General features: G+C 44.3%; 1 pseudogene; it reads right to left on the reverse strand.

Moving 5' to 3' along the window:
- Nucleotides 1-242: 242 nt before the first annotated feature.
- On the reverse strand, nt 243-20,865 carry LOC136573512 (uncharacterized; annotated as a pseudogene).
- Between the last annotated feature and the right edge of the window lie 5,751 nt (nt 20,866-26,616).

Raw genomic sequence — 26,616 nt, forward strand, 5'->3', positions numbered from 1 at the left:
CATCCCAGATAAAAACCAAGTCATCAATATACCGCTTGTATTCTTTAATATCTTTGTGCAATTTGTGATTTAACATGATTGGCGAAGCCGGGCACAAATCTTGTCATCTTACCTGAGACCAACGAATCCCTCAGATTTCTGTCTCTTTTGTAAGACACACATGGAGGTAATGAAAATATTTCAGGATGTGAACCTGATGGTATATATGCCAGTGTTGATAATATTTTTTTCTGATTTTAATATCACAGCACAGTCAGTGGGGTCATTGTCAGCCCCACTAGCCAGGAGAATGTAAACTTATATGATAAAAGAGTGGTAACTAATCTTTCATTCAAGTTGAGTCCATCTGTTTGACTAATGGCCAGTTTGAGTAATGCATGGGTCTCTTCTGTGTGCTGATGGACTTGCTTAAGCTGTTCTTTCAGTCAACTTTGACTGATGGCCATTGCAAATTCAGGATCTTCACTTAAAGAGCACAGGGTGCCTATGCCAATCTGCTGAAATCTCAGTTTTGGGTGATTAAGAAAACTCATGAGGTAGGCTTGGACTTCTTTCATTAATGGTTTCAAGTCTGTGGCAGTTTTTCCGGAGTGTGCCAGATGTTTTATAACAGTGGCAGCCCGAAAGGAGAGTTCTTTGTCTTCCAAGTATCTGATAAGTGCCTTATTCTTCCTTTTAATCAGCTGCTCCCATGTGAAGTCATATTTAGCTAGTTCTGCAAAGCATAATGCAATATACTGCAGTGATTCTTCTTCATTGTTTGGATCAAGAAGTGCAAGTAGTAATTCTTCAAAGCATTGACTCCCACAATCACCTCTCGTTTCTCTGCTTGGTGAAGGTTTGATGGTGCAGGGCATCATCTGCATCAAAGCAGATTAATTTTGAAGCATTTCTTCATACAGTATAGCATCCAAGTATTCTGTAGGATGACAGTGCACAGAAGAGTAATGGAAGCTTGGCAGACATCTGTATTGCTAGAATTCAGCAGGGAGAGGACTAAAGGCATGATGTCCATAGTGAGAAGATAAACCACTTGAAGCTAGCTTATTCAAACAGACACGCCTGATTGGGGACCTTCTGAACTGAGGAAGACAGAGATCAGCATTTGAAGCAAGAATGGCAAGCATGGCTTTATGTTGCTCTAGATTAACAGCATTGTTCCCCATAGAAGCACAGCTGTAGTACTGGATTTCAGAGTTTGTTGCCTGTAGAAGCAGGGTGAGAACTGGTAGACCTCCCTCTAGACACAGAACACTTTTGAGGCGCTAACAGCGTTTTGTTGAACCCTTGGATCATATGACTTTGCCAAAGTAAGTAAAGACAGAATTCCTCTAGCAGTACCAATGGCCTTATGATTGGAATCTGACATGGCCAAAGTCATGATGCATGCACAGGAATTACACAGTACTGCTGAATCACCAGACTCCAGCAGCTCTAGTATTGGCTCAAGTAATCCCATCTGGACAACATGCTCCTTATTCAAATCCCCTTCAAGCTGAAAGTTTACAAGAGATAAAGATGCCATTTGCTGAACCCTTAAGTCACCCAATTGTAGCATCGGATGGTATGGCTCCAGGAACTCTGGTGGCAGCTGTGTATTCAAGTGCTGGCTTATATGTAAGTAGTACAGTGCAGCAAAATGTTAAAGGTCAGCAATGTCTGAAAATACCAAGATTATCAGTGCCTCCTGGGACTTTTTTTCTCCACTGTAAACCTGTAAACAAAAGTAGTTAAAACGTAAATTCTAACCTTTTAAAAATTTTGCACTTACCTAAAGCAGCTGTTTCTTCACTTTGTACTTCTTCTTTTCAAAGATGGCCCCGCAGTCCATTTTCCCATGATGGACCATGGTTTCTTCTCCCCTTGGTGTGCGCGCTCCCAATGACGTCGGTCACATGATCTACTGACCGTCATAATGGTAGGAGCGAACACTGCTCTGCCGGAGCTGTCAGCTCCTGCAAGAGCATCACTGCTAACAGAGAGTGGAGGAGGAGTGGGCAGTGCACTCCTCCTGCCTGCACTCCTTCATTCTAGGTACATGGCTCCTTTTTACCACAAGTGACATTTGGGGCTACAAAAGGGGGGATGCAGACCATTGGGGAGTGCTCTTAGGGGGGGAGTGCCGACAATGGCCTTGGCTCCTATGGTGGATGCACACATTTGGGGGCTCTTGAGGGTGGATGCACACATTTGGGGGCTCTTGAGGGTGGATGCACACATTTGGGGAGGTGGTCCTAAGGGGGAGTGCAAACAGGGGATGCAGACAATTAAGGGGGAAGTGCAGTCATTTGGGGGGCGGGCTCCTAAGAGGGAGTGCAGACATTTGGGGGGCGGGCTCCTTTGAGGGGGTTTTGAAGGGGGAGTGCAGACAATAAGAGGGTTTTAACGGGGGAGTGCAGACAATGAGGGGGTTTTGAAGGGGGAGTGCAGACAATGAGGGGGTTTTGAAGGGGGAGTGCAGACAATGAGGGGGTTTTGAAGGGGGAGTGCAGACAATGAGGGGGTTTTGAAGGGGGAGTGCAGACAATGAGGGGGTTTTGAAGGGGGAGTGCAGCCAATGAGGGGGTTTTGAAGGGGGAGTGCAAACAATGAGGGGTTTTTGAAGGGGGAGTGCAGACAATGAGGGGGTTTTGAAGGGGGAGTGCAGACAATGAGGGGTTTTTGAAGGGGGAGTGCAGACAATGAGGGGGTTTTGAAGGGGGAGTGCAGACAATGAGGGGGTTTTGAAGGGAGACTGCAGACATTTGGGCGGTCCTGAGGGGGGATGCAGACATTTGGGCGGTCCTGAGGGGGGATGCAGACATTTGGGCGGTCCTGAGGGGGGATGCAGACATTTGGGCGGTCCTGAGGGGGGATGCATACATTTGGGCGGTCCTGAGGGGGGATGCATACATTTGGGCGGTCCTGAGGGGGGGATGCAGACATTTGGGCGGTCCTGAGGGGGGATGCATACATTTGGGCGGTCCTGAGGGGGGGATGCAGACATTTGGGCGGTCCTGAGGGGGGATGCAGACATTTGGGCGGTCCTGAGGGGGGATGCAGACATTTGGGCGGTCCTGAGGGGGGATGCAGACATTTTGGGGGGGGGGGGGGATCAAACTTACAAACACGTACAATACCTAGCAAAATTTCCACGCTGCAAAGTCGACAGAGTGAAAGAGGACCCATCCTGACGCTGCGGCCCATCACTTGAGGCCAAACTGCAATGAGATTGATATTCCTTGCCAAAAAAAGGTCAACGGATAGCAATTTCTATACTCTTTTTTTTGCAGCAGCCGCTTTATTTGACGGAGGATTGTGCCGGTGCAGTAGACACTACAAAAACGGGCCAACGAGCACGTATTTTACATATCTCACGGTTTACAACTTGGTTGTGGCAGCGCAGGTTTTTGTGCCAGTCAGAGCCCTGCTTTATAAAGGTCTTTCACAGTTTAGACAAAATTAAAATATAATATTTTATTAATATATCACTAAAAAAATCCACATGCGGGGTGCACAAATGAGATAGTAAATCTCGGGAGGATTAGCAGACAGACAAAACAAACTCGCATACAAATTGTGTGAATAACATAGGTTCGTTTGCACCAAAAAGGGGAATATAATTCCGGTCAATCAGCTAATTTATAAAGACCTGGATATATTAACTGTATTGTAGAATCATATTCCCCATTTGCTTAGTCTGAATGTTTGTATCCAAGGTTAGAATGTATGCATGCGATCGATACATTCAGATTTGGGATGCATATATGGATTATCTGAGCATCCAATTAAGGATATATATAAATGTGCCCTTTTATGTTAATATGGTGGGCGCATAGTCAGACAAAGTGATTCATATATTAAAGGTGCCAAAGCTAATATTGGTATTGGGAAATAGAATCATAGATCCCGGCTCGCCTAAAGAGATTAGCGAGCACTTTGTTGAATTTTGCTTCCTGTAAAATTTAAGGAAACTTTTAATAATAAAAATCAGATGTTATATGTATACATTCTGATTTTATTCTATAGTAAAACTCAGATGTTTTTAGTCAACAATACATCCGTTTATAGATTTATTTATCTTAACGGATTTCACCGCTAGATATCAGTGGATCGTTAGGAGTGTAGTGAGCTTTATATTATAGATATCTGTTTGAAACAGTGTTTTAGACTGTTAGTATCCAGGGATTCGGAGATTTCCCAAGAAGAGACTTCTAAATGAAATATAGGTATACAGACAGCTCTTCTATTGGTTTAATATATAAACTAAACAATTGTTTCTCTGGTCTGCTCTTTTTAGCTCTTTTTTGCTTTGCAAAATTTCACGGTAAGGCTGAAACTTTGATGTTTATTGAAAGATGGCCCAATTCTGTTATATGGCCAATATCTAGATAGTATAGCCGGTAGAAAATTGCTTCCACGTAGGGAGCGATGTTATTTGTAAAGCAAAAGTGCCAGGTTTATAGTATTAGCATAGGGAAGGAAGCCGTGCTCCAGTGATGCATAGCAGCACTATTCTCAGCCCATAAGCACTAAAGCCTAGTAAAATAAAGCTTCAAATCGACCTAGCAAGGTCTCAGAACAGAATAAATAAGAGATGGAGCCTCTGGCCTCGATGGTTTTCACCTGGGAAGAGCTTCCCTTGAGCATGCTCTGTTCATTCTTGACTTGTGTCCGAAGGAAATACTTCCTGTTTCTCTCTCCAGGCAGCCATTTCCTGTCTTTTTACACGGAGACATTCCTAGATAAGTTCTCTGCTGCTAAGAACCAGTTTGACCAGTTTATGGACACAAAGCACTGCTCCTTTAATTCTTGTGGAGGTGGTGGTGGGGGGGGGGGCAATGTTTCCTTCCCCCAGAGGTTTAGATTAGAGACACAATACAGCATCTTCACAGCTGATAAAAATACAGAAAATACAGACAGAATGGTGAACCTCTCAGCCATCTACCACATATTCTTTCTAGGCATATGTGTCCATCAGGTATGACACCACCCTATTGGGTTCTACTGCATCATTTGATGCACAAGACAATTTTTATTTGTTGGTCCGAGTGACAGGTGGGAAAAAAGGGTAACCTTTGGTCAAAGACATAGTTTAATTCTCGTTCGAATATGCTTTTAGAGAAAGCAGTTGAATAGCAACTGTTCATTGAGACCCTTGGCTGGACAGTGTCCAGACGGATGATCCATCATGCTTCTTTTTGTAAGTGGAGAGAGTCAATATCTCCTCCCCTCATGTCTCTCCTTATTAATTCTACACCGTAGAATTTTAGACAGAGTTGCCATCATGTTCTTGCCACACATGGTTGGATACAGGCGTACTTTCTTTCCTCCTAATGTTTCCGATATGCCCCAAGATCCTCCTCCTAAATTCCTGTATAGTCTTTCCTACATATTGTCTTTTATACGAACAAGTGATTAGAGAAACATTTCTGGTGGGGCAATTAAAGAAATTCCTCATTTGGTAAGTTTGGTTAGTACTAAAGGAAAAGGAGTCACTTTTCAAAACATAAGTGCAAGCTGCACATCTTGAGCATGAGAAGGTTCCATTGGGTATATTGCTAGACAACCAATTTTCTTGCTGTTTTTTACAGACAAAAGGACTTTTGATCAGATGGGCTCTAATATTGTGTCCCCTTCTATATGTGATCTGCGGTGTTTCTGGGATCATGTCTTTTAGGTCTTTATCATTAGATAGGATTTCCCAATATCTGTTTAGAATTTGCTTGACCTCCATATGGCCTGTGTCATACGTGCCCAGAACTCTTATCGTGGATGACTCATCGCCTATCTTCGGTATTAGTAGTTCTTCACGATTTTGTTGTCGGGCAAATTGGTATAAGTTATATAGAATCTCCACGATCTCCGAAAAAGCAACTCTTTCCTCCCACCAGCCCAGGTACAGATTGGCATACGATGGGGCACATGGAGTTCCCATTGCGGTGCCCCTGAGCTGGTGGAAGTACTTATAGTAAAACAAGAAAAAATTGTGTGTGAGAATGAAGTTCAACAATGATAGTACAAAGTTGTTGTGTACAGTCATTTGAGAGCCCCTTTGCGACAGAAAATGCTTAGTCGCATCAAGTCCACCCTGGTGTGGAATAGAGCTGTATAATGCTTCCACATCCAGGGTGGCGATTAGGGTATCGGGTTCTACAGTAATATCCTGGATTTGTCGAAGCAAATCCATTGTATCTCTTGCAAAAGAAGGTAGAGATGATACAAAAGGTCTCAATATCTTGTCTATGTATAGACTTGGTTTTTGGGTAAGATTGTCAATCCCAGATATAATTGGCCTGCCTTTTAATGGGTTAAGTCCTTTGCACACTTTGGGAAGCGCATAGAATGTTGATGTTCTTGGGGTATTGTTCAACATGAAACGATATTCAGATTCACTAATATATCTGCTTTCCTTTGCTTGTAGCAGCAGATTTTTGAGCTCTATCAGATATTTCTGTGTGGGGTCAGCTTGTAATTTTGCATCAGTCTCCTTATCGTCCAGGATGTGGGCACACATCTGTACATAGTTTTCTGCATCCATTAGAACAACGTTACCCCCTTATCTGAGGGTTTAATAATCAATGTTTCATCATTCTTTAGTTTGTTGTGTGCAGAAAATTCATTTTTTGTCATATTTGGAGGTTATTTTGACCAAGACTGCAAAGATTTTATATCCCTCAGAACTAGCCTCTTGAACAAATCAAGTTCTGGGCAGTAGATTGTTGGAGGGGAAGATTTATTTGGTGATCTTAAGTCTGTCCCTGGTATTTCATTTTCCAAAGACTCAAGAATACGTATCCCTTGCAAATCGTCTGGTGTGAAGCCCAGTTCCTAAGTGTGTGTTTTATCTTTTTGAAGAAAAAACTTTTTCCAGCGTAATTTTCTAGTGAAGAGGGAGATGTCCTTCGTCCATATGAACGGATTGTATTGGCTCGTCGGGACAAAGGACAGCCCCCTCTCCAAAACAACACACTCAACTTTAGTTGGTTTGTGTCTAGAAAGATTGATTATTTGCATCTTATCAGGAGGCAACAGATTTAAGGTTTTATCCATCACGGTGTAGGTTGTTTCAATAGGCTTTGTGATCAACGTAGATTGTATGGCTCCCAGTTCCCCCTCAAAAAATATCGGGAGATTGGTTGGTCGAGGAAACTTTCTGGGGCTAGTCTAGATCTGCCGATATGTACGACGTCCCCTGTTTTGGCGTGGAGGAAGGTAAGGTCTCCGATTTCTAGAACCCTCGCTGTCCAAGGGATCTGGATCAGAGGAGCTGGCCTCAGTCTCAGAAATGTTTAGTAGCGGAGTAAGCTTTTTATTTCTGGAAATCCTAGAAGTCTAGCATAAATAAATTGTGCTTTCGCTCTTTAATATTTGTGTGTATTTTTCAATTTGGTCTTGTAATGCTTTCTCTTTTACAATAAAATCTGGATCTGATGAAAATCTCTTTGCCAGCTCAACTTGCTCCTCCAAAGATTTTTGATCTTTGGCAAGAGTAATTTTTTCCTTCTCTAGCAACAATTGAATCAATTTGAGGGAGGAAATTTCTTCCCATTTTTTCATGCGGGGGTAGGACTGAATTACGTAACTCCCTAGGAACTATCTTTTGTTCTGCATATCTCTGAAGTCCCTGAACCTCCCACCAACATCTCGTGAATTCTTTGTACTCCTTTGTGAGATTTTTGAAACGTGTGTAAGGTAAGATTTGGGGTAATAGGATTCTTCTGAGAAGACTGAGCTCGCTTCAGTAAGCCAATCGTTTGGATTAATGCTGGATGAAAGACTGCTTTATAAAGGTGTACTAATGTTGAAACTCTGACTACAAGAGGCTATCAATCGATAAATCCAACTATACAGGTCCAAAACTGTGAAACTGTCTGGGTCACTAAGACTGCTATCTGAACATTGAACCTCTGTGTTTGCATTGCTGAGTTTTGTTTAGTCAGAGGTAGTGACAATTTTTAAAAGTAATGTATAATACCAATTTCTTTTAGTTTTTTTTTTCTTCAAACATTTTAGTCTAACCCCAACGATAACATGGAAATTTTGAAGGATGAAAATGAATTTTGTACAGATTCCTCTAGTGATATTGTGGGAGAGGTAAGACTTTGCTACAAATTGGATTGTTGTAATTCTAGACTTCTGCGTAGAACCTTCTAAGAAAATATCATGATTAAATGGGGGATTGTTTCCGCAGGAGAATCATTCTGAGTCGGATGAAATTGAGGATGTTCCCCATAGTCTCCAATATTCACAGGTAGTTTTAAAATGTAAATCACTGCTTTATGCATTTTAGGAAACTAAGGCACAATGTCAATGGGCAACTTTAAGATTTTAACATCTGTGTTGTTGATCCGCACTGATAGGGATACATTTGACACCAGCAGGATGCCATTTGACACCTCCGGTTGTCATTTTTACCTGTTGCGCTGATCAGCATCCTTCATTTTCATGCAGATCTCCAGTAAGAATGCCGAGAGCGTGCCTCTGACGTGTCTTGCGAAATACTTTTTTTTTTTTATATATAAAAAACACAATTTTTCCAAGCGACTCAGAGGAGCTGAAAGCTGCGGGTAAGACGTGGCATTAGATGACTTATTTAGGATTCAATGAAAGCGTATTGAGGCGTCGAGCAGGAAGCACTCCAAAATTTCATGATTCAGCTGGGGGATATACCGATCAATCGATCACTGCACCAGGGAAACAGGACATCCATGTATATTTCAAATTACTAGCGGGTCTCCAATGATTCACTATGGGCATAAATCATGTGTTTTGTTCACCCGCACGGATTTCAAGAATCCAAATTGTCAGAGGACATTGAGCTTTCGGAGGGACATAATATAAAAATTCCCTAAATTGTATTGTCCAAAGTCCAAAAGTATTTAATAAAAAAGGGGTATAATATAGTGATGAGCGAGCCTACTCGGCCACGCCCCTTTTTCACCCGAGTACCGCGATTTTTGAGTACTTCCGTACTCGGGCAAAAAGATTCGGGGGGTGCCCTGGGTGAGTGGGGGGGAGAGGGAGAGAGAGAGGGTTCCCCCCTGTTCCCCGCTGCTACCCCCCGCGCCGCCACATTCATACATTGGCTTGATAAAGACTGGGCTCTTTCCGGTCGAAACGTTGTTTTATGCAAGATGGAATAAAGATGGAGTTTTAAACTAAGAAGACTGCAAACGTTTATCTGATTGACACCCCTGATGCTGCTGATATATTTTCTGCTTGATTACTTCTTCTTGGATGACGGGTCTGCATCTGAATTTAGCTTTGCATCTTAAGGGTGCGTTCACACGAGCGTCGGCGTTTACACGCTGAAGCATGTGCGACTTAAATGCGCTGTGTCGGTCATATTTTTCGGCGAACGTTTCCCGTTGTGTCGCCCGTACACACGAGCGTCGCAGCGTGAGCGAAAACACGTCGACCACTAATCAAGTGCCACAGGCTGCGTTGCATTATCGCTTAATGACGTAGGGTAGCCCGTTGCCTTTGGTTGCGAATTTAGAGAGTGCCACAATCCACACTTTCAGAGCTTTGCAGCCAGAAACGCAGAGCTCTTACTGCGTCTTCTGTCGTACTCCGTTAAAGATGTTTCCGGTTACTCACCACGATGCAGCAATAGCATGGCTACTACATCACCGTTTTTGTTCCAGGCGCAGAAGAAGACGGGGTGTAGCAGGCACGTTACTTCCACCTACACAACATTCCCAGGCCAGCGTGCGGCAGAGGAGAGTGCGTCAGCGACGCTATTGGGTCCATCCAATAATGCTGGCTGCTCACAGCCATGGTTATTTTCCAGAAATGGTCTGAGGCGATATCCTGAGCAGTTCCAGTTGTTCTGCCTTATTGTCCATCTCTGAATTTGACTCATTGCTGCAGGGCATACTACCGGTTTAACAAGGCAAGACACAGCGATGCGTGACTGTGTGTCACCAGCGGAACGGCTTTTGATCACGTTGCGGTAAGTCCCCACGTCTTCAATACTGTTGTACCTTTTGCTATGAACATTTGAAACGCTTTGGCCTCCATTTTTTCAGGAAAGTATTACCAAGTGTTGGGAATTGTTTTCTTGTTGACTAGTCTGTGCGCAAACATGGGCCTGTAACTCAAATGGGCACTTTGTTTTTCCAGCTGTTAGTCTATTTCGCAATAACTATGCAATGTCTGTAGTCTGACTGTCACATTTCTTCATACATTACTTTGCACTTTGGCCTTTTTCATATTATCATTACCAAGTTCTATGTGGGCATTACTTGCACTATACATGTACCCAACCGACATACAAGTAATGTTCGATGTCAGTGTTGGTGAACCTTTTAGAGACCGAGTGCCCAAACTGCAACCCAAAACCCACTTATTTATCGCAAAGTTCCAACACGTCAGGGGGCGGGGCTTATCACGACGTAAATTTTACCCCCGTCGTTCTAAAAAAGGACAGCGCAGTTTCAAAATAGACGGGGTGCAGATTTTGACTGCTTTTTGGATGCAGACATACTGCAGCATTTCCGCATCCAAAAAGTAGTCAAAATCTGCACCCCGTCTATTTTGAAACAGCCCTGCCCATTTCCACCACATGTAAACATACCGCAGCGGTACTAGTGACACCCCACAGCGCCCCCCCCACGTACTAGTGGCACCCCACAGCACCTCCCCCCCCGCGTACTAGTGACACCCCACAGCGCCCCCCGCGTACTAGTGACACCCCACAGCGCCCCCGCGTACTAGTGACACCCCACAGCACCCCCGCGTACTAGTGACACCCCACAGCGCCCCCCGCGTACTAGTGACACCCCACAGCGCCTCCTATCCACCACGTATTAGTGACACCCCCTCAGCGCCCCCCCGTGTACTAGTGATACCCCCTCAGCGGCCCCCCGCCTACTAGTGACACCCCCTCAGCGGCCCCCAGCGACCCCCCCCCACGTACCAGCGACACCCCCCCAGCGACCCCCCCACGTACCAGCGACACCCCCCCAGCGACCCCCCACGTACCAGCGACACCCCCCAGCGACCCCCCACGTACCAGCGACACCCCCCCAGCGACCCCCCCCCCACGTACCAGCAACGACCCCCCGCGTACCAGCGACACCCCCCCAGCGGACCCCCGCGTACCAGCAACACCCCCCCAGCGGCCCCTTGCGTACCAGCGACACCCCTCAGCGGCCCCTTGCGTACCAGCGACACCCCCCTCAGTGGCCCACCGCGTACCAGCGACGGCCCCCCCGCGTACCAGCGAACCCCCCAGTGGCCCCCCACATACAAGCGAAACCTCAAGCGGCCCCCGCGTACCAGTGACACCCCCCGAGCGGACCCCTGCGTACCAGCGACACCCCCCCCAGCAGACCCCCGCATACCAGCGAGACACCCCCCAGTGGCTCACTGTATACCAGTGACACACCCCCCAGACACCCCACAGTCTGTGCTGAAGTCGCTCTGTATCCTGCTCTCCTGCTGCTGCTACCACCGCTCTCTCCAGCCTCCGCTGGCAGTGGCTGTGCTCATGCCTCCAGCGCTCCGTCTCCTGCTACCGGTGGCGCTCTGTGCTGCGTTTCTGCTGTTGCCGCCTCCAGCGCTCCGTCTCCTGCTACTGCCGGCACTCCGTGTCCTGCTGCCGGGGAACCGCGGCCCTTCCAGGTACTAGTGGTGAGCGGCCAATGGCTCTGCATGCCAGCAGGGAGGGCTCTGCGTGCCATTGGTTCGCCACCACTGTTCTATGTCATGGTTATTGCTTTGTGACACTGACAGTTTAGTTGGCAGTGTGCAAGTTGTAAGGCAGCGATGCAGTATGCAATTAGCAAATTTTTTCCTTGCTTTTCCACCTAATATCCACCGGGGACCATTTTTCCATAATTTCAAAGCGCCGATGCAAATACATCAATACACTGCTCTTTATTCAGTATAGTTGTTGGTTTGCTAGGCATGCAGAACAGCAAAGCCATGCCGTTACTGCATGCACTACTTTGCTTTGTCCCATCATTGCACTACGCTATTTCCCATTTCTTAAATTACATCACCAACTTGACAAACTGACCAATTCAAATTGGTTGCCTCTCAAAGATCACACTGCGTAATGACTGGCAAAGCTCTTCCAAATTTTTACTACCTGCTGTCGATAATGTGCATCCTGCTGTCTCATAACCTTTTCTCTACTGTTTCAACGTGACAATGTGCAAATGCATTCTTTTTCCCCCCACCTATGATAAACTGCTTTTCACGCACAATGCTCAATGTGTGTAACAGTATTCCCTTTTTTTCTCCACCACAGGTTTCTGGCAACGGGACATTCATACGCTGCCCTGAAATTCGCCTTTCACCGCGGTCGCTCGACAATCGCCCACATCGTTCCGGAGACATGCACCCTGATATGGGACCACCTCGTCCCTATAGTAATGGCCCCTCCATCGCAACAAGATTGGCTAGGAGTTGCGAGTGCCTTCTGGGAGAGGGCAAAATTTTCCAAATTGTCTGGGGGCTCTGGACGGCAAACATATTCGTGTGCGAAAGCCTCCGCACTCAGGCTCCAGATACTTCAACTATAGGCAATTTTTTTCTGTGATCCTTCTTGCCGTTGCCGATAGCAATTACTGCTTCCACATAGTCGATATTGGAGCCTATGGTAGTGCTGCTGATGCCCGCATCTTCAGTGCATCACGGATGAGTAGGAGGCTTTCGGCTGGCCAGCTTTCCCTGCCAGAACCACGTGCGCTTCCTGGTATGACAGAGCCAGCTCTTCCTTTTGTCGCTGATCTGGGCTTTGTTCTGTCTAATCATGTCATGCATCAACACCAGGAAGTAGGTTTTTAATTACGGGCTTACACGGGCAAGGCGATACGTTGAGTGCGCATTTGGGTTGCTCTCCAACCGCTGGAGGGTGCTACACACTGCAATCCAACTAACACCTGCGCACGTGTGTGCTGTAATTAAAGCTGCCGTGGTTTTGCATAATTTATGTAGGCGAAATAATGTTGCATGGAATCCTGCTGATGGTCATTTTGCCGTGCAAAATGCAAACTTAAACCTGATGCAGTATCAAAGGGCAGCACCATCTGCTGTGCAAATGCGAGACCGTTTTTCTGAATTTTTTCTGAGTACGCATGGACACATTCCCTGGCAGTTGGATCATGTGCAGGGAGGCAATTGAGCTTTCGAATCTTAGCAACATTTTTTTTTTAAGCCTAATGTTACTGTTTAAGAAGTCTAATTTGTTTTTTGTTTTTTAAAAAAGGCTAGGGACTCGCAAGCATCGAGGACCCGTGAAGAGGGTTGCGAGCTTAACAATGTGCAAGACTGGGGCCGCAACATTACAATTTGCCGTACATGTTGCAAAGACATACCAGTCAGACACATTATGGAACTAAAACCTCGAAAAAAACCTGTTCGCTGTATTGTATAGTTGGAATACCCATTGCTTAGTGAGGCCAACTTTAAGGCAGTAACCTTTTTTGTTTAGATTTGCAGGGTGGTTAGAATTTTCTTCTTGTTTTCCACCATTCATCGCTGCCCCAATAAAATGAAAAAATCTTCATTATTGCTGTGTGCGCACGTGCAAGCCTTAAAGCGCTGGTCTAATTACAGCGATTTAAAATAATTTCTTTACAGGAGCAATGAAACAGCAGCTCAAATCATTTGCACTAACATTATAGACATTGAATGTCTGAAGCTTTCAACAGTGGTTCATAACGTATAATATTTTCTTCCAGTTATCTTTTTTCCGCAGAACTATGCACCTCTCATAGGATCCTGGGCAAAACGTCGATGTAAGTACCTTGTATTGCAACACTACATGCGCTATCTGATAACTTATAGTGTGTGCGTTTTCTAAGAGTTCTCAAGAATACCTACCTTTCAACACACTCCACAGCAGCTTGCAATCACAAATGTTGCTGCCTGCGTTTATAGCTTCACATTGCTATGCTGCATTAGTGAGGTGCTTAAACGCTGAAAACCAGTGGTTCCATTACATATATTTATCCCAAACATTGCTATTGGCATTGCCTGTGACAATTGTGTCCGACTTAACTACTACGGAACTCGTAATCAACCAGTCTCCTGAAATTCACCATAATGTTTCATCTGAACGCTGTATAGTTGAAAATTTATTGCAATTAGCTTTGTGGACAAGCTACTGCCATTGGATATACCAAAGCAGTTTCTTGGCCCAGTGCACAGCATTGCTAAACACTGCAAGTATGACGCTTACAAACTCATACATTCCGCACTAATCGCGGTATATCGCACACTCCCTCTGCAATAGCGGCTCACTTCTAAGCTGCTTCCAAAAATTTATGGTAAATAGCGTTATGCATTTCCCAACTTGAAAGTCCATTGCTATGGCAACCAATATTGTTAACCTGCCCTGCCCTTTTGAAAAACACGCACCCGTTTCACATTGACGAACGAGACTGCACAACGTGTGGCACACATATATGTTGATCTAGCCTCTGTGTTACCATCCCATTGCATTCTATCCTTATACACCCTTTTCACTGTATTACCATTTCTGCTATCGACATAGTATTGTCATCCCTCTCTTTGCATCGTGCAGCAGCAAATGCCGTGCCTTTGGGCACGCAGAAGCATTACATTTCATCTAAGACTTTCTTCTTATGGGTGTTTAGTAAACGCCATTTTTTTGGGGGTTCACTTATCCAGCACTTTTCTGATTTTTCCTTTATTCTCCCTACGTTACAGGCACACTGTCCCCGATCCTGTTCTTGTGAAACGCTGATGGAACTTCAGTTTTCTAACAAACTCTACATTCTGAGTTGAAGATTGTGAATTTGACTCTAGAGGATGGCAGCCTCTTTACATAGCTACTTTTGTTGACTGGCATATGTTCCTGACCATTGCAATGTCGAGCGCGTCTTTAAGTTTTGTATCTTCAATACAGCACTTGCCTTCGCTTCCATATTAAAAATGTTCAGGCTGTTAGTCCTTTACTTTTGGCTAGAATGTAATGTTTCTGGTGTGGGGGTAGTTGCATTGTCAATGCTCCGATGAGTTTTTGCTGTAATTCTTTTTTGTGGGGATAAAGTGTTTTTTTGTTTTTTTTAATACAAAATTTGCCTTTTCAGGTTTACAACATTTAACCGAGGACTTTTGAACTGGATAGTGATTACTGCGAAGTCAATTGGAATATTTAAATAACAAAGGATGGCTTGAAATTTTTGTTGGCCCATTCCGAAACCATACACTGTGACTTTTACTTTGAGCATTTATTAAGGTTGTCCACTAACTGTTTGACTACTTTCCTGCAGCACGTTACCAAATAACTTAAGTACACCAGCGTCAAGCAATTGTATAAAATACATTCTCTCTCACAAAGGTGGAGTCTTGAAACATTTATTAAGTCATTGCTATTCCAACTGAAGGGAAAAGTAGCAATGTGTTAAGACATTTTTAAAACGCTATTAACAATTAAAACTGTATTAAAAGAGGTATATAATTCACAATCTAGTACCAATATATTCCTCTCTCTAAGCATCAAGTTGGGCGAGTCGCTCAAGGGCCTCTGACACTTGCTGTTGCGCAGCAAGTAGCGAGGCGGTGCAGCTGACAATTATCTCCCGTACTGACGGAGTGGAAAAGCAGCTAAGCGACATATTTCACTCTGGAAGAACAATAAATTTAAAAGCCGGTGAACAACAAAGATAAACACCATCCCATATGCACAGTTACATTCACTCAATTTTGTTGCCATGCAAAACATCCTCAGAAAGCGTTGGCAATAAAAAACATACACCACTATATAAACTGTCTTAGCCATGCAGTATGGTAACTGTAGAGCCTTTTTTTGTATTCCGAATTGCACAGGCATTTAAATTGACTTGGTTGCCACGCTGGCCAACTATCGTTATCGAATTAGCTGCTAGTTATTTAATTAACGGGGCCCCTTCTGGAATTGGTTGGAGATGCTGCAATGCATGTTGGAAAGTTTTTACCCAAAAACTAGAGTTATGGGTTTTAGTGAAAACCTTTTGTTAAAAAAAAAAACAAAAAAAAAAAACAACCCCTCCATTTCCATTTAACTTTCCCTTCTAACTAAAACAATAAGGCCGTAACACACAGTCAATCGCAATTTTATTTAACAGGGAAAAATAATGCCCCGGTTAAAGCACTAAATTCTTTTTCTATTTCTTGACTAGTCCACCACGTCATTTCACATCGTACCAAGTTAATTGTTTAACTTAGCTCTAAGCCTAAAACTCCGCAGCATAATGCTTATTTGGTGAAAAGTTTCACATAATTGCGCTTGAAGGTCCTAATAACACACATGTAAAAATCATTCAGTCCCAGAGTTCACAATTAACAAGTGGCGCCGAGTAATTGCTTAAACTAATTGTCTGTTGCAAGAAAGGGCCATACCTGTAAGCCATCTAGACACTTTACTGCATTAGCGAATGATCCTGTGCGAACTAACACACTGAAGCACTGCTTTACACGTCTTGTGGAAATTTCAATGCCCCGGTTTTGTAGGGAAAAAAATCGGAAAGCCAAACTATAATAAAGCATTTTGGTAAGCCAACTCTTAGAATCACTTCCTCCACGGCAATGGCACATTAGATGCGCCTGTAGAAGCAGGGCAAATTGCTCCGTACAGACAATGTTAAGATAATGGCTGTAGCAGAGCACAACTATGCCTTAAATTTGTCAGCGCCTGCAGTCTTAACAAAAAAAGCGAAAAGACACGTTCGCAGGCGTAGGTGAAACTGAATGGGTTGAAATAAATATTAAAACAGCCTATGGTTTTTTGGTTGCCGGATCTTGTATACGCAACAAACACCTCTTTCAAACTGTCATTTGCATGCATTTGGATTTCCAAACGAAGCATCCAATTGTTTTTGCTTGTAAGTGTTTGTTTTGTTTGGCAGCGGAGAGCCACAAAACGACCGGTTGACTACTGCGACCTCAGTGTTGGGCAGGTTGTCTTATTGGTAAGCTTCATCATGCCTCTTGTAGGCTGCCCTGGCAATGCAAAGGTGTACGACCCTTCCTTTATCACCTTTCATAGAGAGATTAACTGCATTGTGAACTAAACTTTTTACATCTCTACATTTATTTCAAACCCCCCATTCGCCTACGCGACTCTATGCTGTTATCTGGCCTGTAGTTAAAGGATTAACTGGACTGCATTTTAAAGTTTAGGAGAATGGTGAATTACGAAGTGCAGCTCACTGCTACTTTACATACCTTGTCCTTGACGTTGCATCCACGCTGGCTGCGAAGGTGTTTCTTCTTCGTCGTCTTGTTCGACTGCGCGGTCAAAGCCTCCAATTTGGCGTGACAGACTTGATGAAGGGTCTGTTGCTGCATTGGTTGTTTCTGCTGACAATCAAAATCGAAGGTTTTAAAATAAAAAAAAAAAGACTACCTAAAAAACGCCATTAGAAAATAGCAAAAACATTATCATTGCTGCTATATCTAAGTTTGCCCAGTCCTCGTTTATGCAGCTGGCCACGTACCTCTCTGCCTTGTTGGCAAATGTGTCTCGCTGTCGCCTCCACGACTGTGTCCACGAGCTGCACATGAGGACGACGTATATCGGCTCGGCGTGAAAATCGAGCCGATATACGTTTGTGGGAATGCACCTTAACAGTACTTTGAGCAACTCATAAAGATGGTTCACGTCTTAACAAAAAACATTAGCTATTGCGAACGAGAGCTGACACTTAACCAATAGCGGTGGTTGCAATTTCAAAATGTTTGTCGTTTCCGTGTAATCAGCTCTGTTAACAAACGTACTCGTTATCCTGCGACTGAAGCTAAGCGCAACACTGCAAAACGTTGCTTTTTTAATCCCTTTGGTTTGCCGTTACTGCACATTCGCCAATTGCAGGTTTTTTAGCCTATCAACTAAGAATCTTGTTCCAGTGAACATTGTTTGTCAAGAGCAGAAGGCAGGGAGAGCAAATAAATTTTCGAAGGGTGAATTAGACACCACTACTGTTGGCTGAAATCCCACGCTAGCAGAAGCTGGTCGAGTTAAGTGGAAGGCGTTTAAGAGTGTTGGGCAGTTTGCAAGTTTCCCTGTCTATTTTTTCACCGCACAGCGACGGAAAATTCGCTCTTGCGAAAGTCGCCCGACAAACTAAGCATATTGATCGGAAAGACTGCGCATGCAACTGTTTGCATTCAACGTCATGGCCTACCTCTCTCCCTAAGGCGGTTGCGTCCCCTGATCGCCCGCAGGCCCCCGGGGTCTTTCCCCTTCAAATCGCTCCACTTTTTTTGGAGCTGGGAGCTTGTGCGAACAGTGCCATAACGGTGTTCCAAAACTTTAGCCACCTCACGCAAAATGCTGCGCTTATGAGCAATTAGGGTGCAGATATGGACCCTTCAACCCGTCGTAATCTCGACGGTCCATAATGTGCACAAAAGTGTGCACTTCGCGTTTCCCTAGTGGGGACGTGCGCCGAGCCATTAGGAAGTTCTGAAGTGTGGAAATGGCGCGAGTCTCGGCCGCTGAATACTTTCCCGCGCTGCCGGGTTTTGGCGCGAACACGCCCCTAACTTCCGGTTCCCAATTATAGCACTGCCGAATTTTAAAAGTAGAATGTTAAACCTTCAAACAACCGCTTGTCGGCGGGGCGAATGACCGTTCGCATGGCGGATGTGCGCTCGTACTTTCACACCCACAGTTGTACTAAATCGCACATAGCACGGCACGAGCCAAAGAACTCTAAGACACACGGACGCAAAATTCTCCACGATATTGACGGGACAATATGAGGGGGAAATGCTTAAACATTTCTGGATGCAGGCTAACAAATGAGTAATGTGCTGCACAGCTATAGAGCGAAACTCTGAAGAAATGGAATGGGAAGTTGATGTTAAGCGTAACTAAACATCTTGCCGGAAACCAAATTTTTTACGCTGTCCTTCTTGCTTTCGCTGCGTTGACGCATCACATTCTGTGGAACGCTGAGAATTAGGCCGCAATGTAAACAGGAATGTATGAGAGTAGGCGGATCACATGAAACTTGCCGTCGTCGGGAAACGCCTAGTAGGCGTAACGAAGCTTACAGAATATTCGCGCCAATTCTTTGCTCGGGAAACAACTGGAAAAGACAGAGGAGGCCATTTCCACGGATCCACACAGGAGCAGGATGCCACGCAGAACCTCGCCCCTTGGCCCCTGTGAAGTTCGTGCACTAGTCCGGATAATGGATAAAAGGGACTACGATGGACAGAGAGGACCCTACCGGCAGCCAAACTTGCACAAGAGGAAAATTATACGCGAGGTTGCCCGCACCTTACAGCGACGCTTTGGCACTCTACGGTCAACAGGTCAGCTCCAGAAAAAATGGAGTGACCTAAAAGCGAAGAATCCTGTTGGTTTGCGCGAGATACGCAGAAGTATACGCAGGCGAGAGGCTGGTAAGCATGAAAACAACTTGCTTGAAATGCGTAAAGCTGCTCTTTAGGGCGCCTGTTAAATCAAGACGTCCGGACATGTCCTCGACGCGTTGCAGTGCTAGGCTTTGCACTAGCCTATTTCGTACAAAAACTCTGCGAACAATCCACATTCCCTGAAATTAGCAAGCCATGGAAACATGGATCACAGTCTCTCACCCGCATTTACCCCAAATGCAAGTTCTGTAACGTCACTGGAGGAGCTGCATATTCCTGACACCGCTGGTAAGTCTATTACAGAATTTGCCAAAGCCACTATTGTGCGGAAACATCTAGTAAGCCACTTCTCTGTAGACTGAACAGAAGTGCTACACACACTTCTATTTGGCTCTCTATGTAGAAAGCAATATGAAATCTGCATAGTTGTTGTATCTCTAATTTCAAGCACTATATTCACTTGCTAACTTGACCAATTACCAAGCAAAGGACACCATGACGGCAGTCATCATAAAAAGCCGGAGTGCTGCAACGGCTTAAGCAGTTCATCAACCGTAGTAAAAGTATAGATTTGTCAGTGGCCACACAACTGCCTTCCATCCGTTGCAATGCGCACAAATGCCGTTAAGTTACGACTACGCAGCTGGTACATGGGTGTCGTTGCAATGTATTGTTGCGCTTTTCACTGCAAAGCGCATAAGTGTATGGCTTGACGACACAGCATTTTTTGTTGATACTTACTCTTTCAACGCTCCCCCTGCATGTTTGCAGCCTTTAGACAATGCTGTTAACGGTAGTTTTCCCGCACCTTTCCGAAACTATTTTAGACATTCTTTCCCTCGGCAGCTCGCAGTACTGCAGATCTTCTCCAGAGCTCGGGGGTGTTCTAGCGGTGCATGTGTCATTTCAAATTGTCTCTCCATCATTGCGTCCTTCAATGCAGCGGGAGATCTAGTATCATTTGGCTATCTGAATGGCTTTTGTGCTACCTAACTGGTGCCACTTTCGCTCTCAATATGTACAATGCCAGGGCTCTTGTACATTGGCTTGATCCCAGTCTCACAGCTTTGTAGACATCCCCTCATAACGGGTGAAAAATAAATTGCATTTTACTGTAATTGCCTGCTCAACAATAAAGACTCGCAGCAAAGTAAGGGCGCGGGCAGACGAGCGTCATCGTATTCGTGCTGCAGCGTGTGCGTCGTAAAAACGTTTCGACGGTCGTATCTTTCGGCGATTTTTTAAACGGTGTGTCGCCAGAGCACACGAGCGTCGAAGCGTCAACGATAATACGTCGCCTAGCGATTTAGCGGCACACGGCTGTTTCGAATAATGCAGTAATGCTGTTGGGCGGAGCATTGGTAAACCTTTTTAAGAACAGCTGTTTGTTAATCTGCCGAACTTTATACCCACAAGAGAGGTCTTCTGTGTAGGTGAGAGTTTGTTCTGGATGAAAATGTTTCCAGTGACACGGGAAGAGGCAGCCATCACATGGCTGGTGCATCGTCGCTTCTGTTCCAGGCGTAGAAGACGGCGCATGATGGTCGCAAGTGAAGCTGCTTCTCCAAGTGTGCCGCCCAACGCCGCTACAAGAATGGCTTACGAACGCCGATATTGGGTTCACCCGATAATGCAGGCAGCGCACGCTTTGGGATATTTTTATCGAAATGTATGCTGCTCTTCGAGAGTATCCCGAACAGTTTGAACTGTTTTGTCGACTATCAGTTACAGCGTTTGACGAGCTTCTGAGTGGAATAGAATCGTCGATAATACATCACGATACTACAATGCGAGAATCTATTCGACCAGAAGAAAGGCTACTCATAACACTCAGGTAAATATGTGCTCCATATAACTCCCACGCTTTGGACGTGATTGTACATTTTGTAATTGCTGACAGTGCATCCATCACTGCTGTAAGGTGGCACGCGAATAGTACATGTTAGTACTTGGTTTTCTATTTATTTGCCGCTATTTTTGTCAACAGAATTCGTATAACATGTAATGTGGCAGAGTATTGCACATCTTCAACTACTAAGCTGTACAGTACATATTGCTATGCCAGGCATACTTGTATGTTGCTGTCTGCAAGATAGTACAAAAGCAAAAGCTTTGTTTTGTATCACGTCTGGCATGCACGCCGTTAATTGCAATGTGGAGTCCAAAAAGGATCAATCTGTCCCACTGTTAAGTAGTACCAAAGTGAGCAATAAAATACAGTGTTTAGAGTTGTTTCAGTTATGTGTAATGTTAATAGCGTTCAGTGTAGTACTGGTCTTGCAGACATGTGTAGTCTTAATCCGTGACTACCTGAGGCTCAAGCGCATTGCATGAACGTTTCTATCTTTCATAGCCGTCATTCTAAATGACGATCTGTTATACTGAGTTACAATACCACATCGCATTCTGATCTTATGCAGTGGCCAAGGATTCTCTCAAAATTCTCAAAGCAAACCATTTTTATAATGTTTTTTTTTTTTTTCCTCATCATATCACCAATCCAAAGTCCTTTTTTACCTTTTTTGGGACACAAACATAGGATTTTGTGGCAGTGCGCCTGTACAATTGTAGCTAGCGCGGCAACTTATCATGTAATCATAGAATCTATGAACCAGTAAATGTAGTGTTTGCTTTTTAGTACTTTTCGGGACACTTGCAATGCCAATTAGGGAACGTTGGCTGTACGCTTTGTGTACTTACTGCCTTTTTGCTGTGCATAATGTTTGTTTTTTCATTCTCCTTTGGTTGTCTTATAGGTTTCTGGCAACTGGGAATTCATATGCATCCCTTAAATTCACCTTCCAACATGGCCGTACAACGATTGGAAGAATCGTTGTGGAAACCTGCAGTGCAATATGGGAGTACCTTCTTCCAATAGTCATGGCCCCTCCATCGCAGCAAGATTGGCATGAAGTTGCGAGTGCCTTCTGGGAGAGGGCCAATTTTCCAAATTGTTTGGGGGCTCTGGACGGCAAACATATACGTGTTCGAAAGCCCCCCAACTCAGGGTCCCGGTACTTCAACTATCGGCAATTTTTTCCTGTGGTCCTTCTTGCCGTAGCCGACAGCAATAACAGCTTTCGAATCGTTGACATTGGAGCCTATGGAAATGCTGCAGATGCGCGCATCTTCAGCGCATCCAGAATGAGTAGGAGGCTTTCGGCTGCCCAACTAGCCCTGCCAGAACCATGTGCGCTTCCTGGAATGCCAGATATGCAACTGCCTTTTGTTTTTGTTGCAGATCAGGGATTTGGCCTTGCCAATCATGTCCTGCGGCCCTTTGCTCGTCGGGGCATCACGACCAGGAAGCAAGCTTTTAATTATCGCCTTACACGTGACAGGCGCTACGTAGAATGTGCGTTTGGCGTGCTGGTCAGTCGCTGGCGTGTCTTTCACACCTCTATGCAACTAGCGCCTGTGCATGTGTGCGCTGTAATTAAGGCAGCCGTGGTCCTGCATAATTACTGTAGGCGCTGTAATGTTGCTTGGGATGCTGCAGAGGGTAACGCAGATGACCTCATCGGACATCTTGGCCTAATGCAGTCGCAACGGGCTGCTCCGTCTGCTGTGCGAGTGCGTGAGCTATTTGCAGATTTTTTTCAAACTCCGCTTGGACACGTTCCCTGGCAGCTGGACCATGGACAGGGAGGCAGTTGAGTAGCCCGTCCCTTGCAGCATTCCTTTTTTTTTTTTAAGCCTAAACCTTGAATTGATTTTAGCGCAATTGGCCATTTTGTACGCAAAAGTTAGGGACTCGCAAGCTCCGAGGATCCTTGATGTGGGTTGCGAGCTTAACATAATGCTCCACAATAGTGCCGCTCTGCTGCGGCCCGCCTACCAATATCTCAGCATTGCGCTATGTGGCTCATTATGGAACTAATACCTCGGTTGTCAGCTATTGCTAAGTACGTAGCCGAACCCAATAGCTGAATGTATAGTAAGGAAAACGTTTAAGCTAAACTGTAAGCTGTTTGGCAAACCGCCATCCATAATCATTATTATTAATGCACTTCTTATTATGTTGTATAGCTCAAACTATACCATAATAAGGGCTTGTCGCTCAGTGCCTTGCTTCGGTAATAACAAAGGTGGAAGAGTTACTAAATGTGTCTTTGTTTTTATATAGTGTTGGGATTTTCGGCACCACTGATGAAGACCCGGCTGATGCACCACTCACAAATTTCTGCTTTGGGAAAGATCCTGAACCAATTTATCAATGCTTGCAATAATTGCTTTCTAGCCGTAGTTGTACTGGACATTACTGTGTTATATATTTTCGTGTCATAGTCATTAAGTAATACACAAATTTCCAAATTCGCCCCACGACTAGACGTAGACTGGAAACGCAGATGCAGTTGCCGGGTGGTTAAGCTACATGGGGATGTATTCCTTTGGCCATGCAGGCACGTTTATGCACCTTACATATTACTTAACATGCCCCACTCATTGTGCCAGCTGTAGTCTAATGGTACACTTGGTATAATATTCATCAAGATGTTAGTACACTGTATGTTCTTTGTATCAATGACTATGAACCATTTTGATGCATTTGACAAGGCCAGGAGAACAATCCCATGGATTGGGAAACCTAACACTACCAGTGTATGTTAGGCGCTTAGGCACCGTGTTTTTTAATTCATTGGTAGGCGGAGAGCAATGTTAATGAAGGGCATATGCTCTTTTTTGGTTGGTAAAGACTAACAATTCTCGTTGCAGTTAGTTCTAGTGTTTGCTGCCCGCATTAGCACACAAAACTTATTTTGTTGGCAATCATCCACCCATTCACAACTACACATTGCCACTGTTCCATCACTGTCAAGATTGCACAGCCACCAAAGTAATGGGTACCACTCAAGATATCACCAGTGCAGTAGTGCCATTATTATTAACGCGTCGCCCAACATAATCTGTCTGCAGCTACGTTATTGTTTTTACTGACTACTACATGCTTGCCTATGCTATAATGGAAACAAGCTATGTTCTTCTTGGAGGGCACATATGTAGTGCTGTCCTTGTTTGTGGATTTGTACGGGACTGTAGTAAGCAAGTTGAATTTCTCAACATATTTTCATTGTTGCATTTCTTAACTGCGGCATAATCTTCTTTTCTTACCTATGTCTTTTGTGTAAAACATTTGTACGAAAAGCACGTTTCCAAAAAAAAACCACAATAAAGGGTTGATGTACTTTCTAAACACGTCAGTTTGTAATGTAATTATCATATTTCTGCATACTTAATAAAGCCGCACCGTTTTTCCATTCTCAGCAACGGCAGCATTGCAATGCAGTGAACAAAGTAATGGCAATGCAGAAAACATTTCTAGCTGTCGTAGTCTGGCATTGTTGTACAACAGCAATGTGCACGCTTGGGCTGTGTATGTAAGCAGTAGGGCCTGCTTTCTTGCCCACAACAGCGAGAAGTAGCAAAACATTTTCAGCACGTGGACACTCCATTGCTTCTGCACTACTGGCTGACAAGCGTTTGCAGTAAGAGTCACACCAACCACACATAACTTTTGTGATACTCTCGCCCTATTTTTAAACACGGTCTTCAGCCGCGGAACGAATGTGTTTTGGGCGTGCATTGCCACATACACCTAAAATGTAACATGTATATTTGTGTGACCACGGCATATGTGTTTGCAGTAAATATTGATATTATGGCTGCTACCTTTTTCAGCGTTTTTTCCCACTATGCTAGGGGTTGGGTTTGGCAGCAGTTAATAGAGCTCTATGTTACATCGTTTTCTTTTTTGTTGCCCATGCACATCTTTAACTCTAAATGTTATTTGTTCCTATTGTTTCGCAACAACTGCACCCTTAAAAGACAAATGTCATGGATTACATACTTAACAGTCCAAGGCGATGCGTAAGCAGACATATTAACGAAGACATGGGTTTTTATGGCTCCTATTGTACAATGTGGGTGTTGTTTTGCCCTTTTTTTTTTTGGTTTGGATTATCTACCCAAGAAAAGTTTAAAACACCCCAAAAAAAAGGCTAACGACACATGTCCTTAACAAAGAACCCAAAACAAAATAATTTAATGATTAATTGTTACACGTTACATTGTGGTCTTAAAATTATAAATTGTATCACAATGTACTGTAGGTATTGCCGCCAAAAAGCACATTAGTCGCTCTGATAAGCATCGTTCTTCAAAGAATATTGTTTGGTTCATCCCAACTCAAGTCAGGCTGCTTCTACTGTTGCTAAAGCCATACATTAGCACTGGTCCACTTTGTCATGCTACCCAAGCTAACGTTTGCATTAGGGTTTCATGATGTTACATACATATTTGCCCCTAACAAAAACATCCTCATCTGTCGTATACATTGTAATGCTAATTTTAACATAATCATTGCGCTCAACCCATCTTCCAAGCAATGGGCCACATCACAAATAATGTTTCTAAAGTTGCCCATTGCTTAGCGCAACAATGCATGTCCACAAAAACACAGTGCCAAAACACTAGGGGTCATGGGTGTAAAGACATTTCATCACATTGGGAACGGTTTAAGTCCTTACGTTGTCATCCCACGCAACTCTCAGGTTACCTACGGAAGTTAGAGTGCCGTACTTTCTGTAAACCTACTATCTAAATGGAAAGTATACGGTACAGACCGAAGTCTGCCATAATAAGGCAGCCAGTGTGAATGTTGGGAAGTAGGTGACAAATTAAAATTGCCAAAGGAAAACAAAAACATCACAGAAACTGCACGTATTAACAAACGGCTCTTTTATTTTGTTTCCTGTAAACGGTCAGGCACTGCCGCTTTTGCAGCACAACTGTGCCTGTAACTGCTCCTTAACACATTTGGTCAAACCCAAAATGGTGTGCATTGTTCAGCTTTATATGAAAAACAGCACGGAGTAAAACATTAAAAAGCAACAAAATCTAAAATAAATAAAACTACTGACGGGCGGCGATCATATCCTGCCGCCAGGCCTCCAGTTCTGCTATCTTCTGCAGTGCAACTGCAAGGTGGTGCTGCGTGGCTAATAACGCTGCCGTGCAAGCGACAATTAGCTGTCGAGCCGTACTCGGGGTTGTGTCTTCTGTGTTCAACATTGGTTCAGGAACAAGGGAAAAAAGAGGAGCGACAATAGGGAGTTACAAATAATTGCAATGGCAAGCTGCTTGCTCGGAAAAAACAAGTAGAACCTTAGTAATGATAAAGCACACCTCTCCTGAGAACTTTTTACAGTCTATCAGCTCCCAAAAAATCATGCCTTGCGATAGCACGGCCCTCCACATTTATGCGGTACGCAATGCGTGTAATATTTCAAT

This window comes from Eleutherodactylus coqui, chromosome 7, assembly GCF_035609145.1.
Source record: "Eleutherodactylus coqui strain aEleCoq1 chromosome 7, aEleCoq1.hap1, whole genome shotgun sequence".
Lineage (NCBI taxonomy): Eukaryota > Metazoa > Chordata > Amphibia > Anura > Eleutherodactylidae > Eleutherodactylus > Eleutherodactylus coqui.